The following is a 19,484-nucleotide window of genomic DNA, read 5'->3' as shown; positions in this document are numbered from 1 at the left end:
ATTTCCCATTAATATGTGGCATTGTAGGTAAAATTCTTTGTAGAATTTAAAATTTTTGAGATATGAATATATTTCAAATTAATTTTGCCCTCCCAAAAGTTAAAGTCCTAAATACAAATATGCACTATAATATATACAACTTTTAGGTTGAATTTTTAAATCTGAAAATTGATTTGCTCAGATTTACATTTACATACTTTACAGTATCTGATTTATTTTAAGACCTGTAGCAAAATGTCAGTTTTTGTTTAAATTGTCTATCACGAATACAAGTGTGTCAACATGCATTTCTCTTAAGGGTGGTCAACAGAATATGCTCTACCCAAAGGCAACTACATATCACTCTGACATTTCTATTAAAAAATAGCCAGTTTCCCCATCCTATATACATCAATATTTGGCTAAAGAAAACTTCATGACACTGTGACCGCTAATAACCCCTGCTTCCCTGTCACTCTCTGTTGGTGAGATTGTTCTCATTATAGAGATGTGCTAACTCTGCTCTTTTTCAGCCTTTAATTTTTTTTAAAGTTAACTACAAATTATGCCCAAGTAGAAGTATGTTGCTTGACGATCTCTTTTACAGAGTACAAGAAAGAAAGCTTAGAGGGGTTTACTGGAGTGCTGGATCATCTCACAGCCAATTAGTAGGAAAATAATCCTGTCCTTTAAACGGTGGATGGACATGTGCTGTAGGGACAGCAAGTCGCACACCAGCATTTGGAAGGGGAGGGGTTTGCCTGCATCGCTTCAGGGACTCTACCCTCACCATTTATTGTTTGGACTGACAGTCTTTCAACTTCCACTCACAAGGACGAGAGGGAATCTTCTTCAGTCGCTCAGAACACAGTGGTGGCCAAGGGCTGTTCCTTCCAAGTGCATGAAGCTGCAGGCCCAGAGAAGGGCGAGGAGTTACCCTTCCTCATCCACGATGGCACAGGATTATCACCTGCTCACATGAAAATGAGCACTTTGTGGTGCTCTTATCATTGTTGTAATCTTAATGTAGACCATCATTTCCAAATTTCGAATTTTGTTTTAAAATCCTAAATAACAGTATGGTTGGCTTGTTTAAATCTACAAAAAAAAAATCTCATTCCTTCTTTCACCAGTATATTATCACTTGTAAATAAGTTACTTACTGATTTCACAGGAAAAAAAAGCATCATTACTTCTTTTTTTCTTTCTTTTCCTAATATGTTTTGAACTAGGTATTTAAGTAATCCATAACACTCATGGCTAGTTTCCAGTGATAAATTTTCTTGCCTATTAGATAAATCTGTCTCTGTCAGCAAAAGTATCTCTGTCCCTCCCTCCCAGCCACATACACAGAATTACTAAGTAGACAGGAGGGGTTATTATGGAGAACAATTCTACAGGAGTAATGATGACTATATGATAAGGACCTCTGAAATTTGTGGGTGAGAACAGACCAATCGATCTCCAAATCTCAGATATACTTTAATTCTAGACAAATTATTATTTTGTCATTGTGTGTGTGTGCCTTTAGTTAATCACCTGGTGCTGGCTAACATTGCTTCAAATAAAACCTTCCCATCCTGTGAAGGGCCCAGAAACACGATGTCGGTATATTAATGTGAATAAATCCCTACACCTGGACAATCCTCTCAAATTTCACTAGTGACTCAGTTGCATCTACTTTACATATGGAGAAGGATGTCTGAATCTTAATAACAGTAAAATACAGACAACTTAAAGTGGGACATTACGTAAAATATTCCTCCTTGAAAGAGCTCTGCCTAGCTAAAAATATTTCTTGAAGTAAAACCAACACTTACAGTTGTGAGTACGTGAAATACAGTTTACTCTCGTATTGTTATTTATTAATGATTGTATTATTTTCCATATGAACAACTGTAAACTTACTTTTGCCCCACCCTGTAATAACATGTTTAGTCCCCATATAACTGAATGGCAAGAAGATCTCTATTTCATGAGCAAAATAAGGGTGGTATTCTCCCCAGCTACTTTTCTGTCAGAGAAGGTTGAAAACAGATTGAAGCAAATCACAGCCACAGAGCCTTAACATGAAGACACAAGGCTTATTTAAGGGAGTTGCCGCTGTTGTGTGTCTGGTGCCTGTGGGGGAGTTGAGAAGACAAGCCAATCACAGGGAGAACATGACATGAAGCTGTTCTCACACCTCTTCACAGCCCGTGAAGTACCAGTTTCAATCAAGTGTATCAGCAGGAGAAAATCCAAAGTAAAAACTACTGTCTTATAAAAATGTTACTAATGTGTCTAAGTCAGGCTCTTTTATTAAAACTGAATAAATAGCAAGGGTAACAAATAATGGTGTCATTTCAAATCAAAACAGAATGTGTAGCAATTTTCTATGACTTGAATCCTGAGGCTTATAGCTCCAACCTATTTGTCAGCTCCAGCAGGAAGTCCTGACTATTATTACCCCAGCCATGATATCAATAATGGATTAGATCTCTCACTTGACTTTTAAACGACTTTAGTAGCACACATTCGAAAGTGCTGATGTTCTTATATTCAAAATAGCCAAAGGGGAGCTAGGCGGCAGAACTGCTGCTGGAGGACTGAGAAAAGCAAATTATAAAAAGAATTAGGTGGACGTTGTTGAGTGGATATTTAAGGACTGGCAGAGCTGTATGTAATGAAGAAACTCAATGCTTCGAGGCATTGACAAAACAGGACCCATGCTATTCTATTGAAAGAATATAAACTGGTAAAATATTCCTGAAAGAAACCTCCAAAAATACTCCTCGGGTCCCTCAATACTGGCTCTAGAAATTAATTGTAAAGAAATTGTCATTAATTGGGGAAATTTTTTATGTGCAAGAATGTTTTGTACATATTTTGTAATGAGGGAAACATTGGAATCAATTTAAATTTACTTCAATGAAAGGGAATATATAAATAATGAATTTATAATATATAGTATTAAAGAGCTATTTATATGGCACTTTAAAGAATTATTAACATAATCAAAATATAATATTAGGTTAATAAATCAGGGAAAATGTTAATTTAATTAAAAGGAGTATAAAAGAAAGGCTTGGAAAAATACATCAAAATATTAGCCTGGTTAACTCTATGTAATAGAATAATAGATAACTTTTATTTTATTCTTTGTGTATTTTTTTTCAAGTATTCTGAAATGGCAATATAGCATGCACACACACAGACACACTTACAAATGCTTTTTAAATGCTTTTTAAAAATCAACACAAAGGGATGGCGGAATAAGTAAACAGGGTACTCACCTCCTCCCAAAACCACATCGAAATGATGACTAGACTACAGTTCAACTATCATTCAGGACTTCCTGAAATTAAGCTGAATGGAAGTCATACATCTCAGGAATAAAAGAAGAAGGCACATCAAGACTGGTAGGAGGGTCAAGGTGTGATATGGGCTGGTCCCACACTCAGACGTGGTGGAAAGAATTGGGACAGGTGTCTCAGCTGCAGGGTTCCCCCTTAAGGGGCAAGGGATCCTAGTCCCACACCAGGCTCCCCACCCCAGAGTGTCAGTGCCAGAAAGAAAAGTCTCTATAACTTCTGGCTATAAAAACCAGTGAGGATTGAGGCTGAGGGAGATGGAGGCTTCTAGAGTTCCAGGCAGTTCCTCTTAAAGAGCCCAGGCATGACCTTACTCGGATTCACTCCCTCTGAGTTCCTACACTGGGGTAGCAACTTGAAAGGTACCAGAGACATATGGGGAAAATGGAATTGTCCAGCATCAGGTCAAGAGCTTCAGGGTGCTTTCTCCCAGAGAGAAATGATGGCCAAGGCTATTGTTCCTTTGCTGAGCCTTCCCACTACAGAGCTGGCAGGCAGATATCATGTCTTAGACTCCATCAATCTGGCTCACACTGTTTGCCCACTCTGGTGATTCCCTGAGACCCCACTGCACTCAACATTTGGGCCCATGGAAGCTTTTTCCAGTGGCTTTTCTATACAAATGGTTAGTCTTGGTTCCGGCTTCAGACTTTCCTAAAATTTCTCAAGCAAGCAGCTTCTGGCCTCAGCATGTCCTATACCTCTCACTAAGTGGACCCAGGCCTGGAACTAGCAGCAACCATTCTTCGTTCACAGCTTGGCCTCTCCTGGGCTCTTCTAGCTCAGGATAAGAAGCAACCATCTGCAAATCATTTTGTGGCTCATGCCAAGTGGCTCTGGACAGAACCCAAGTGGTGGCTGACCTTAACCTGAACCTCCCAGGAGACCTCAGAGCCAGTGCTCCCAGTGGACAGCTACAGACCATATTGAGGCATGGCCACCCAACCACCTCCACAAGTGACACACTCAAGGGGCACACTCACTGTGCGTCAAAGCCCTGCTAAAGTAAACGAGATAGCAATATTGCACTCCAAGCACTGATTAAGTTTAGCAAATATTTACTGAAAACTACTCAAGCCTAGGATAATATAAGGACCATATGAATGATAAAGAGTTCTTACCTTGAAGGAACTTATAATCTGGTAAAGAGAATAAGTAACATGAAATAAGGACACATTATTTCCAAATGTGTTATGAGATTTAAAGGAGTGAAAGAATAAAAGATTGAAGAGAGAGGAAAGAACTCCTCAAAGGTGTCACATTTGGAAGAGATCCTGGGTGTCAATGAGAATCTGGTAGTTGTGGATGAGGCAATGGAGCAAGTAGAAGAGAGTGCCCCAGAGAGAAAGAGCAGTAAGACCAGAGATGGGGAGACTGGGACACATTTAGAATCTAATTGCCAAAACTATTTGTCTGCAGTTGAAAGTAAGTGTAAGGAAATGGTAACACTATGGCCAAGGTGATTTTGGGATCTGCCTGGACCATCCAAATTGTCTCATATAAGATGTGTGTTCTTAGCACTGGGCATTCTTCAGAAGAGAGTGACATATTGCAGTTAATCTAGAAGGGGTACATAATTTCTTATGGAAATTTGATATTTTAGTATTAAGTTTTAGTACAATCCCTTTATGGTGAGACATTCTGTCTCAGGTTAAAAATAAAAACAACTAGAGTTTTATCTTATGTTTTTAAATAATGAAGTACTGTGTGACACAAACATCCATCCCCCAGGCCCTACCATCACGACCTCCCACCACCGGCCAGCTGGGATGAGGCAGATGAGAGTTTAGGGTGAGACAAGACCGGAATCATACTTGGAAATGGATGAAGATAAGGATGGAGTAAGAACTACAGGTGTCTCTGGTACACATTTCTTGGAATAAAAAATAGTGACTTTATATTTTGACCTGCCCAGGTCAATTAATAAAGCCTTGAAACATGTCCAAATTTACTTGATTTCAAATAGGGAGGAAGCAAAGATTGAGATGTGAGGTTGAACTAGAAACTAGAAAACAGGTAACTAGAAACTGAATTTGAGTCACATCAAGGTATTAACCGCAAAAGGAAAACAAGTACACATGTTAGAACTGTGAAGAAGATAGAGGCTACACAATTTAACAAATGATTGGATGCAGAGGAGGTTTATGAGAAGATGACGGAATACAGGTCATTTCATTAATCTTGGTTAGTTGAGAGACAGCTAATTATACAGAAATTGAAATAGAAAACTGAGGGGAAGTGTAATATCTTAAATTTCAAGTGTCAGTAGGTTGTGTGAGGATGTCCCCAAGTTTGGATAGCTCAGACTACAGTAGATATGTAGAAAACAGAAATAGAGCAAAAAAAATTAAGATTAATGAATGTGTTGAAAAGCATTTTAAAGTGCTACAGTATTCTGTATATTTTTAAATAATAATAATACACAGATTTCTCTCTAATTTAAGTTCTTGACCAGTAAGAAGTTGAAGAGAAGAGCTGGCTTCAGTAAGAAGTTGGAGAGAGAAGAGATCACTGAAGCCAGAGTGATGTTTTCCGGTCTTTTGCAAGAACACTTTTAGCTCTACCAACTCCTTCCAAAACTGTGTGCTGTCCATATGGGTTGTGAGGCAGTGGATTATAAAGATAGCTTGGGAAGATCTAAAGATGTTCAGGCACGTGTCCTTCAAAACAGCACATATGAAGAACAACACAACTGAGGCCAAGGGTATAGGCAGCCCCTCCGCCTACCACTGCTAATGAGGGACTCCCATGCAGTCTCTACCTGTGCAAGGCTGGGGATAATGCGGAGGATGCCTCCGCTTTGCTAATCTGGGAGTATTTACTTTCTCTCATCTGTTAGTTTTATCAATACAACAGAAAGAATCAAGGGTTGAACTTGAGATTATCACCCCTCTCCAAAATCCAAAAACACTTAATGAATGTACCTCTGAATACAAAACAGGACTTCTAATTCAATGCTTCAAAGATTTGACTGTACTTTTCTTGTGTTTATTATAGAATCTTATATTTATTAATTTTCATTGACTTGAGGAGATTCTAATTAAACCACCAGGAATTCATATAGCCTATGTAGGATTTTTCTCCCTTTTGCTTTTACCTCCTGTGACATTATTGGCAAGAATTAATCATCCAAAACTCTTCCATAGTTTTCCTGCACATGGCTACCATGTCCTCCTATAAATAAAGCTACATAGGAAGTAATAGTCAACAAATTTATGGACCGTGATGCACTTCACTGGAGTGGAGATGTCGATGATGGTACTTACTGTCTCTCTACATTACTATGCACTCGAGGTCTCTATTCACTCTCAAACCTTGTCATGGAATTGGAGAGTTGATATAAGACTTTGGTCTGCCAATGTGTATGAGCAAGATATGCAAGTATCTCTATTTGCACAAGCATTCAAATTAGAGCAACCACACACATCTGCAGTCTTTCTCTCCATAATATCAATCATGAGATGTCAATCAATAAAAAAATGTATAGCTCAGCTACATAAAGCTGCATAAAATCTTTAAGGAAGTACAGATTTTCTGAATAAAAAAATATTGTTTCAACTACTGCTGTATGCAGTGGTGTGTGATTGTGTGGTTAAGAGAGCTCCCTAGCTTCATCCCTTCCTTGCAATTGGAGGTTCTATTTCCCATGCTTCACCTGCCCTTGACACCTCAGTGAATGCAATTCTGAATGACTGACAAATCTGGTAGATGTGTTTTATATAACATGTGAATCTGACTGGGGCAATGATGTTATTTTAAACACTGAAATATACAAAATATTTATATTTTCATAAATTTTAAACACTGACTTTCTATTCATAAGACTGGAGTTCAACTGTGAGTATAATTCAAGAGATTATGAAGCTAAAACACAGAGAGCTACATCTTTTCTTCAACATCTTTGTTTTCAACATTTTCCCCAGCCTCCATGTGGTTTGACATTGGATTGGGTCTTTATGAAATTCCTTTTTCTACTGACCACTTCCATTTCCATAAATATATGTGTGTGTGTGTATATATATGTGTGTGTGTGTATACACACACATATATGTATTTATGTTGTATATTTATGTGCATATATATTTATGTGTGTATATATATAACAGATGGAAAGCTCTCTTTGATGGTTTATGTATTAACTCTAAAACCTAATGCCCACATGTAAGTAAAGCCATGAAAATATCCCTTTACATGTAAATATTAACAAAAAGATAAAATTAACTTTGAATGATTTTTCTTTTATCTCTTTAATACTGTTTCTGTTATACAGATGTGATCAAACCTAAACCAAACAGCAAAGAAATTCTACTTACTTTAATGATACAAAATAAAAGATACTTTTTTGAATAGTATCTCTTAGTGTTCTTCAAGAGATAACAAAAGTGTTTTTTCTCATTCAACAAGCATTTGTTGTTTCTTTTATGCATGGGCACAACACTGGTGGTGGGGTCTGGACTCCGACATTTTCATTTTCTTTCACCAGTGAGAAGGTACCTGTGTCTATTGGCTCATTGATTTTTAAATTTTGAAATAATTATAGACACAAAAAGCTGCAAAAGTGAACAGAAAGATATGCACCCTTCCTCCAGTCTCCCCCCAGTAAATGGGATACTTTACTAGAATAAACCATTGAAAACAAGAAATTGATTTTGGTGCAGCCCACAGAAAATACTCGAATGACAGTCATTTTACAAGTACTCATTTGTGAGTGTGTATGTATGTACTCTCTGTAATTTTATCATCTTTGCACCTTTGTGTAACCATCATCAGATTCAAGATATAGAAGTGTCCTATCACCACAGCACTCCCGCACACTACCTCTCTGGAAAAGTCACACCAACCCATCAGACCCCACCCCTAACCTCTGCTAACCATTAATCTCTTCTCCATCTCTACATTTTGTTATTTTGAGAAATTAATATAAGTAGATTCCTATAGGTTATAACCTTTTGAGATAAGCTTTCCTTAGTTAGCATAATGCCCTTGATACACATCAACATTACTGCAGGTATCAACAGTGTTTTGCCCCCTTTTAATTGCTCAGGAACATGTCATGGTATGGAGGTACCAGCTTTAACCATTCACCTGTTTTAGGACATCTGGGTTGTTCCCAGTTTGGGGCTCTCATGCTGAGGATAGTCATCTAGAAGTTTTTGTGTGAACATAGTTTTCATGTCTCTGCGATAAATGTCCAGAGTGTAATCTCTGCGTTATATGCTTGTGTGTTTAGTTTCATAGAAAAGCACCAGCGTGACCACACCATTTTACACTTTGACCGGCAAGACAGATCCAGTTTCTCCTCATCTTTGCATCCTTTAGTACTTTCATTATTTTTTCTTAATTTGAGCCATCCTCAAATTAATGATATCTTATCTTTATTTGCATTTCTCCAAAGGCAAAAATGTTAAATATCTTTTCCTGGGCTTATGTGTCATCTGTATAAACTCCTCAGTGAAATATCTGTTCATGTATTTTCCTCATTTTAGTATTGAATTTCTTTTTACTGTTGACTTTTGAAGTTTTGTATGTTTTCTAGATAAAGTTCTTTGTAGCTTGTCTTTTCATTCATTAAAGGGACTGTTTCACAGAGCAAACATGTTTTCTTTTTAATTTTGATGAAGTTCCATTTATTTATACTTTTTCTTTTGTGCATTGCTCTTTTGGCATTGAGTCCAGGAAATCTTAGCCTAGCCCTAAATCCTACAGGTCTTCTTTTATTTTTTTCTAAAATTTTTATAGTTCTGTTTTGTACATTTAATTCTATAATCCATATTGAGTTAACTTATGCATAAAGTTTGAGCTATAAGTCAGGGTTCATGCTTTTGCTTACTTGTTGAAAACAAACTATACTTTCTCCATTGATTTGCTATTGCAGAGGCAGGGGGTGGGGGGGCGAGCTGGATGGAGAGGGATAAAGGGGGAAATTGGGACAAATGTAATAGCATAAATAATAAAACATTTAAACAAAAAATCAACACAAAAAATCACTTGGGAATATTTGTGTCAGTCTATTCCTGGGCTTTCTGTTCTGTCCCTTTGATCTATATGTGTCTATCTGTCTGTCTGTCAGTTCACCATTCTAATATTTATCTCTCTAGTATTATTGTTCCAAAACACATTTGGCACAAAAAGGAACAAAATTTATTTCATTTAAGGATGCAAATTGAAAACATTTTTTAGATATATCCTATGTTGTTTTTGAAAGATAAATAAAAGTTGATTTTTAAGAAAACAAATACTTCCCAGGAAAAAAACTAAAAAATGAACTGTCATTTTTAATCTTTCAATTTCATGAGCCAAATAACATTAGTTTAAAATGTTTCCTTCAAAACAAAACAAAATAAATGATTAATATGTCAACATGAAAAAGATGAACCACAACCATGAGTCAAAGATACATGTCTAAAAATTGAGAAAAAGTAGTAAGAAAAAATACAACTAAAAATAATTTTAAAACACTCTGACATAGATGAAGAAACAATATACAACAAATAAATCTTTGATGTGTATAATTTACAAAATGCCCATAACCTCTTAGATGAGCCTGTTATTGCATGATATTAATTTTAAACTAAGAAAACTGAAGCACAGAACAGTTAAAGATTTAAAATATTAAAGTTCAATTCAAACTGTTGTTAGTCACGGTGAGTACGGATTCTACTATAGTTTCAAATCTACTTCCTAGTCTTTTTTATTCATGACTAAATAAGAAATATTTTATTGCAACTTTTTTACTCATGACTGAATAAGAAAGAGATCAAATTTTTAATATTACACAAGAGCTAAGTATCATACTAAGAAAATACTGGAATAGTTCTATAGTAGTGACACTGTTTCAATCACTACCACCAATAACCACCTTTATCCTTTTCTTAGTTTAGAGAAAAACATCACATTTTATTGATGATACATGTACTTAAGAAACATTTTTTAAGCTCCATTTTTTGCCACTCTCTTAATGATGGTGAGTAAAACACCATACCTGCCAACCGTGGATGTTGCTAGTTAGTTGAAATGAAATTTTTATAACTCTGTGTTTTACCAGTGAGCATTTTGGTGCCTTACAATGATATATAAAATTATTTATATGCAGATGAGTATTTTCTGATTTAAAATGACAGACTGAGCAATGTATTCATCTCTCTTACTCCTGAAGTTTCATTAAAAGTAATGGGAAACGAATACTTTTCAAAGGAAATGAAACCTAAATAGTGAAAGAAGTGGAGAAAAAACACCATCACATAAGTTATTTCAAAGCATTTTTAGAACAAGAGAAGACAAAAGTCTAATGGATCAAACAGAGGCAACATAGTGTGAAAAATGGGAATGAAGGAGGGATATTAAGCACGAAACTATAGATTCAAACCAGGATTTCACTGGAAAACAATCCAGGATAATAGCCATGCTGCAAGGCTAGAAAAAAGTTAGACAAATTAGAAGGGGAAGTGTCTGGACTAAAAAGGGAATGAGCTTTTTTTTTAATAGAAAACAATTTTTATGATAAATTTATAGAAAGATAACTATAAGGTATTGGCAGTAAATAATGGGAAAAGGCCTTTTAATTATAAGCTCTCATATTTTTATGAAGAGGTAAATATCTTATTTGATATACTATTTCCAAATGGAGTTAAGTACAAAATAAGGGAAAATAAGACCAAGAAACTCAGTAATGAGATTAATGCAATGAAAACATGTACTAACAGTGGACAGCAAGTATGTCCTTGAGCATTTTAGCAGCAGACTTTGAAGTCCTACATACCCATTGACACTCTACTGGAAGTAGTCATGTAAAAGTTCAGCAGATTCTTTAGCAGATATGTGAGCTGGAGTTAGAACTGCATTCACTTGTGAAAATAAAAGAGGCCTAACAGAGACACCTAACACAACAGAAATTTATCCTTCTTCTGCTCTGCAAACTTCCAGCAAGATTAAGATGCTCCTTACAAACTTATTTCAACCCTATCCTAATGCATAGCAAATAAAATAAGATTTAAGTCCCTAGGATTTACTCCAGATAGTTCAGCGAAGCAAGTGTTAGTCTCAGATATTAAAGAAGAAAGCATATACTAGTATTTGTTCTGCCTGGCTTGGCTCCATTCCAACATACTACCTGGGCAGCAAAGTCGTTTGGAGCTAAGAAAAGAGACAAAGGGAAGCAGAGCTGGAGAAAATGTCACTGAAGATAAGGCTGACCTTTATGCTTAGCCAGCAGGGAGGGAGTAATTCTCCAAGCATTCATAAATAAGTCTCAACAACATGTAGTTTTAGATGCAAAAAAGCTTGACTTCAAATAACTTATTCCTGCTTCTCATGGCTAAAGCACTGAGAACATTAAAACAGAATATGAGGTAGGGTTCTTGGCTAACTGAGACTCTGCAGAAGATTGAACATTACACAGTGAATTCAAGAATCCATTCTCTTATCTGTCTCTAATAATAGCACCATAGGATCAGAGATAAGATCAAAGATCAGGCACAGATAGAACTGAACTAGAAAGGAACTAAATTTACACACTTTTACTAACAGCCTATTTAAAAACCCTTGTCAAAGAAATAAGATGGAAATGATATAAAAGGAGACACAAGAATATTATAACACAACACTGTGATGGTGATAAACTGTTAACTTCCTGCCTTTTATCACAGTTGGCATTCGCAGAGCTTTGACAGAAAGCTTTGACTCTGCTCTCTCTGTAATGGCTTGCTAAATGTCCAGTGTGCAGAGGTTATGAGCATTTCACTAAGGAAAAGTAATATATCTCCAAGCCTAACAACATTCTCCGTGTAAGATGATTTATGGCAACTATTCTCAGAAAGCTTTTGACAAAAACTGCCTCATCAATCTGTGTTTCAATACACAGCTTCCTCGCTACCTTTGAATTCCATCGTCAGGCAGTATTTGTTTGAATTTATGGTTGACGACATACTTAAAGTGAACCAACAGCATGTTGCAAGTGTTACCATGTTTCCCTTTGTTTGATCCATTCTTTGTCATAGGAATAGCAGATTTATCTATTAAAATACATATATCCTGTTAAGTTGAAAACTCAACAGATCACCTACAGAAAAGTCCAACTTTAGAGAGGCATTAATAAGCTTCTACTATTAGGTATCAGGTAACTTTGGCAACCTCATTTCCTACTTTACTTCTTCATGAACGTTAAGTATAACTAAATTACCCTACTTGCCAGTACCCAAAAGCATCATATACATATTCATCTCTCTATTCCTCTCAACTATTCCTCAACCTATGATGCTTTTAACAATGCATTTTCCTTCTTTCAAAATCCTTCTAGGGCCTTCTATGGATATTTTCTTTTTAATCCTTTCTCTAAGTGAAAAATAATTGTCCTTTCCCTTCTTCCCCTTTGGTATGTCATTTACACTTTTACAGAGCATTTGCAATTTTAAATTAACATTACCTCTGGCTATTTGATAATATTCTTTTCTAATACTAAGATATACTTGCAACACGAATAAAACACATCTAGAGTAACTTACTTGGGAATAAACCAACAAAATGTTTTGAACTTAGAAGAAGACATCCAAAGTGATCTACTACAGGGCAACTACATCATGAGAGAAAAGGATAAAGGGACAGTCCGTAGGTATTCAGAGAACTATAAAATGAAAAATATCTGTGAGTTTCAAATGTTCAAAGGAACAGACATTCTGTTTCTGAAATACTGTTATATAAAAGACAGTGTATTAAGTGGAGTGGCATTAATCCCGCGTTTAAGCATAGGTATAAGGACCAATGGGTGCGAGATTCAAAGTCATATTTTAGCTGAATTTAAAAGCTTTGTGGCCAAACATAGAGATTAATTGGGCTGCCTCGTGAGGCACTGCACTAGCAGACTCAGAATGAATGTAAACGAAGCTGCATAATCATTTCTAAAGACTATCATAGAGCCAGTCTTACATAAGATGGTTTGTGTGACTTCTAAGTTTCCTTCAAATGCTGAGATTCTGAGTCCAGACATGTCCATGCTCAGCTTTTCATTACAGTACATGACGTGACATGTGCTCCTGTGCTGGGTGTCTGCTGAAACTGACTCCGATCTGCTTGCGGCCAACAGCCCAACACAAAAACCACATGAAATACCAAGAAATAGCCTCCCTGTTAGATTACAAAGATCATATTCACACGTGGCCTGATGTTTTAATAGATAGTTTTCCATTCACTTGGGCTTAATTATTAGCCTAGAATCTTCAAGGGACAAAAATCATGAATTTGTAATCCTTAAATACTTACAGTATACAAATAATCATTTGTAATTTACCAACATTTGACCAGATTTTAGAAAAAACTAATTTTACTAAATTCATATAAAATAATATATGTCTGTAAATACACAGTGTATTCATATCGTATAGTTTATCATTAGATCTGGAGCAAATAAAAATATACAAACCTTTTCAAAAAACCCCTTTCCACAAGAGATTTTACCATGCATAACAACTTATTTAAATTTTTCAAGATTATATTTAAATAGCATTCTAATTTAAGCTCCAAATTGTTGCCTTGCTAAAATTCTTTTCTGTTTTACTTCAAGTAAGCCTGATGAGCTCTGGTCTGCATGGCATGGCAGAGCCCTTGTTTCTTCTCTGTGCTAAGCAAACAATGTGAGCAAAGACATGGGTTGGGAGAAAACAAAGACACAGGTCAGTGACAAGATCATGTTTTAGAAAGACAACTAATGACCACCATGTCCAGGGCACTAGCTGGAACTAAGACCAAAGATTTGTAATCAAAGTAAAAGGCAACAAAAATTTAAATGATGATAGAAAAAAATGTGGATGGAAAAAGACATAGACAAAAGTCTTTTTTTTTATTATCACTTAGCCTGCCACTAATGTGGGCTTTGAGCTTTCTGGGGTGGATTGCCATTTAAGCCTCTCCTAAACTTTCCATTTTTCCAACTTCTTTCTTTAAAATTATCCCACTCAACAGATATTTGTGGGATGAAATCATGAACAAATGAATAATGTCACATTAATTTTTCATGATTTATTCTCCTACTCAAAATACTCATTGATTCTCCATTATTCACAACGCATAGTTAAAATTCAAAATGCACTGAATTTTGACTGCAACCTAACTGTTTTCTTCAGCTTATTTTCTTGACTACCTTAAATCATTCCTTCACATCAGACTATCTAAATTTATTACATATCCAAAATGCAATCTATTAATTTTCACCTCTATATCTTAGCTCTGCTATTTCCCTCCCTATGTCTCTTTACATAGTCATATTATGTCATCCTAGAAAATCTAGCTCAATTTTCAACCCTTTCATAAAAGGTTATCACTTTATAATCACTTCAGTCCAGACACCATAAATCCCTCTATGAACTTCTGAATTTCTGTCTGTAAATTTTTGTGTGTATATTATTGAATTGACTTAAAAATATAAGGCTAAAACTGACATGAAGAACTAACATGTATTGTTTAAAAGCATGATTGTCTGTATAAGGTATAATTTTGTCTACTTTTTAAAAATTCATCCTATTTTATTCTGAATATTTTTAATAGGGCTTATTGATGGCTGACTAACTGAATTTAACTTCTTTCCTCCTACAAAAAACTATCTAGCACATGCCATGCATATTAGAAAAATATTTTAGATCATACACTTTTTCACTCCAAAGCAAATTTACATTTCAACTGAATCTGCTTTCCTAGGTCTTGTTATAGATTTCCTTTGTGGTGCCCAAATATGACCCATCACAGCTATATATGTTAGCACTGCATAATTTTATTAAGATGAGCAGCTGTAGCTGCCAGATTCTATTAATTTACTCATCAAACTATGTTAATATTATTTTAAAATACACACTAACCTTTTTAACAATAGCATACTTATGTACACTTGTTAAATAGTTGCCTTTACTTTCTGCAGTATAGCATGAATGGTTTTTTTAAAGATTTTATTCATTTACTCTTAGAGAGAGGGGAAGGGAGGGAGAATGAGAGGGAGAGAAACATCAATGTGTGTCTGCCTCCCATACACCCCCCACTGGGGACCCCGCCCACAACCCAGGCACATGCCCCTACCAAGAATCAAATCCCATGGATTCGCAGGCCAGCGCTCAATCCACTGAGCCACACCAGCCATGTGAATGTTTCAAATACAATATTTTAATGATAAAAGTACTGCTTCAAATGGTAAATATGTAAAATGTGGAAAGTTAAAAGAAGAAAATTTCACCATAGTCCAACTTCTCTCATATAAACAACTTTGTGTTCCAATGCATTTTTCTTCTCTTTTTAAACATGTTACTAACATAAATGTGATACTTTACATGTTTTATATCACACATATTTCAGTTAACATTGTACATGACCATTACCCATATTATTACCAACTATTTGCAAACATTACTCCTAACAGTTGAAAGATCATCCATCACAGAAACAACTGGGTGTTGCAGGTCCTTCTTATGGGGATCTCTATTCTCCTACAGTTCATGGATTTTGAGGCTGAGAACTGGCTCAAGTCAGAAAACCAAGCATGGTGGTTTAACAACACTGGGATAGCCGCCTTCATTCCTTTTCATTTCTTTTGGCCCAGGGTTTGAAACAATACTTATGGTTTCCCTATTCATCTTTCCCACAGGAACACCATGTTTCATAACCACATCCATAGCTCCCTAAAGCCAGGGCCTTATGGCTGTCACTCCAACTTTGCCACTCATTATAATAATTATACTCAACATACTGCCTACATTAAATGCCATCACATGGCCATTGTTTCTGAATCCTATCATCCCTATTGCTCAGGAAGTCCTTTCTCTAATGCATCCTCTCTTTCCCATTGTCTTTTTGATCTGCTTCCCCTGATTCTCTCGAATACCTGAGACAATGCACCCTCCAGTGTATCCTCTCCCAGGTGTATCCCATCCTATTTCACTGCAGGTGAGCGTTTTAAGAATTGCGGTTCTCCAATATGCCTGTTTTCCACCTGGAACCAGTGATATGATCCTCCTTGCTAGCCAGCTGGTGACTCACTTAGCTGAAGTGAATACTGTTCCTGCCATTGTGGAGCTTTTTATCTAGTTGAGAACAGTGAAGAGAGACGTGTGCATGAATCATGTCTTTACAAGTCTGGTTTCAACAGAAAACATTTATGATGTTCCAAAGAGTGAAAACCCTAGGAGTCTTACATCCTAGGAATAAGCCAATGAGTTCCATATATTATAAAGCACCAATATTTGTTATAATCATATTTAATCATTAGCTTACAATCTGAAAGCACAAAAGCAGGGACTATAAACTTTGAAGTAAAGATTGCCTGTGGTTTCTCATAATTTACAGAAAATGTGGGGGAAGGCTTTCAGCTCACATAACTTCAGTTGGTCAGTTTTGTATGATCTGCCAAGTGTGGCTGATGGATTGCATTGTGTAATAACCATAGTTTGGTCTAAGGAGTAATCTTGTTTTATAAGTTTACTTATGTTCTCTTCCTGAGCATAGGGCGAGGAAGAAGTACCTGGGCAGGATGGACTTGAAACAAGTACCTTCTCTGACTAGGTATCAGGGCCATCTCTTTCATGCATGTTATCTTGTTTAATCTTCATAATAATGCCAGGTGGAAGGTGCTAATCCCATATTTTAGATGTAATAACAAAGGCTGGGATCAATTAAGTAGTTTATCTAAAATTAAAATCTGGATGTGGCAGAGGCAAGATTTAAGCCCAGGAATGCTTGATTCTAAAGTTTGCCCTAGCCATTGTCAACAAGAAAGATAATTTTTTTCAGCTATATCCTTTATAATTGTTCTCCAAACAATTCTTTAGGAAGAACACATGTAATCAAAACATTTCTTTCCCAGCAGGTTGCTTAGGCAAAAGAAGATAATCTCATTCTTCCTCATGTGGCCTTAAGATAAAATACAAATCAATTTCATTTTGTTCACCTTATATCCAACTTAAGAATGTTTTGTGTTTTTAAAATTAGATTATAAGTAACATTTTGAGAAGCCTCTAAGAGGGAAGGAAAAGGAAAGGAGAGGATAGTTTTATATTTTTATTCTTGTATTACTTATTAATTATTGTATTATTTTCTTCTCTCTGTCTTTTTTTATTGCTGTTCAAGTACAGTTGTCTCCATTTGTCCCCCACCACTCCTCCCATACCCCAGCCATCTCCACCTCCCACTCTTGATCCTACCCCCCTTTGGCTTTGTCCATGTGTCCTTTCTTTATACATGTTCCTTGAGGACCCTTCTCCCTTTTCTCCCCATTATGCCCTCCCACCTCCCCTCTGGTTAGTGTTACTTTGTTTTAATTTCAATGTCTGGTTATATTTTGTTTGTTTGTTTTATTGATTTGGTTCCACCTATAGGTGAGATCATACGGTATTTGTCTTTCACCACCTGGCTTATTTCACGTAGCATAAAGGAGCTCCTACCATTTGCGACAGCAAGGAGGGGATAATTTTAATTCCAGTGCTGATACATGAGTTTCCAGTAAACAATTCCAAAACAAGAGCTAATAATAGAGGGGAAAAAAGTCTTAAAAGGAGAACCTTGGGCCACGTGAAAAATGTAGCATTTATTTAAACACATAAGCTATGAGACTCGGAGATAATGAAGGAAACTACAACTTCTGGGAGGACTGAGACCTATTGTAAGAAGCAGAGGGGCTCACTTTAGAGGCAGTAATGGCTAGAGAACACCAGAACTGCGAAGGAGGAAAGAAGAACCACAGAAATGGCATTCCTGGGAGCTCTCCATGGTGCTGCTCCATTCAGCCTAAGCCTCCTTTGATGATTTCTATGCAGCACTGATGTTAGCTCCTCTTTGAGTTGAGTTAACGTCTTTTCCAGAAGTAAATAGTTATGAAACTAGAAAACATCCTCTTATTACTTACATAAGAGTGCTTTCACTCTCCTTTCACTGGCTAAATTATATCTCTAAGTTCAGCATATAGCAGTAACCCACTACACTGCTGATCATTACCTCATGTTGAGATAGCAGGCTTCAGTCACCACTAAATGTAGTTTGTCTACCAGTTGTAGAAACACATTATTGTCCCAAGTAGAGTAAAATGGGCTTTCTTTAGCCACCTTAGGAAAGATAATGGGCTGACCATAGGCATCTCTTTGAACTCTTCTTTTGAAACCAGGTGATAGCTATACCTAGTTTTCTAAGATTTGTAGACTTAGGTTAGGTCTTCTTATACTGATTTTCAAAGAATTATGGCCCTTTTTTGCCTCATTGCATACAAAAGAGCAAAATGAATCACCAGCAGCTGTACTTGAGCCATCCAAGACAATTTTGCCAGGATTCTCATTCTTGCCACATCTGTTCAAATGGGCATGGTCTGATTTGGAAATACGGCCTCACGATGGGCTGCCAGTGTGTGTCAGTACATAAAGGATATAGACTTCAATAAGCTGGACTATGTGAACTGCCTTGCGTGGGTCATTAAAAGCATCTATGTTACCACAGAAACAATGTTAGCACTTTAAAAATAAAAACTTCAATTATTACTGTTTTCATATGAATGGAATAGTCACATGATTACAGAAATCTCTGTTTTAAAAATTACTATTATCTTCTCAGTGAGTTTGTCTTTAGAATGTATGGCTTATTTTCCACCATATATATAAAAGTTATATAAAAGTATTTGTGCTGAACTCTGATTAAAAATAAAGAGTTGTGAGCATATCCCTTAGAATTTTGATTACTGGAAAGAAATTATTTCTATATTTTAGTCCAAAAATAATGTCCCTGGAGATTTAAATTAAAAAACATAATAACAACAAAAAATGCTGCAATGAATGTTCTTTTGAATTAGTGTTTTGGGTTCCTTTGGATATATATCCAGAAGTGGAGTCACTGGGTCATAAGGCAGTTCTATTTTTAATATTTTGAGGAACCCCCATACTGTTTTTCACAGTAGCTGCACCAATCTGCATTTCCATCAATAGTGCACATTTTCATTTGTTACAGCAGCTATCATTACCTTATATAACTACCTTAAAAGTCCGGTTGATTGGGGACTTTCAAAATGGACTTAAACCACAGAAACACACTATTATTGATTGTGCATTACATAGCACACAAGGATAAATTCAAGGAGGCATTGCTCTTACAAGTTTATTGTGCCTTCTCCAACTGCAGATGTAAAGAAAACTAAACCCATTT

The 19,484-nt window shown here is 36.2% G+C and overlaps 1 protein-coding gene and 1 pseudogene across 1 annotated transcript in view; one reads left to right on the top strand and one right to left on the bottom strand.

The window, feature by feature from the left end:
- The window catches only part of CLVS2 (clavesin 2), a 58,549-nt gene that overhangs the window by 18,111 nt on the left and 20,954 nt on the right, over positions 1 to 19,484 (bottom strand). The gene's annotated exons all lie outside the window — the stretch shown is intronic.
- On the top strand, positions 18,571 to 18,805 carry LOC112297185 (small ribosomal subunit protein uS14-like; annotated as a pseudogene).

This window comes from Desmodus rotundus, chromosome 11 (genome assembly GCF_022682495.2).
Source record: "Desmodus rotundus isolate HL8 chromosome 11, HLdesRot8A.1, whole genome shotgun sequence".
In the NCBI taxonomy this organism is placed as follows: Eukaryota; Metazoa; Chordata; class Mammalia; order Chiroptera; family Phyllostomidae; genus Desmodus; species Desmodus rotundus.
The sequence above is the reverse complement of the archived record's forward strand: the minus strand, read 5'-3'. Positions and strand labels throughout refer to the sequence as shown.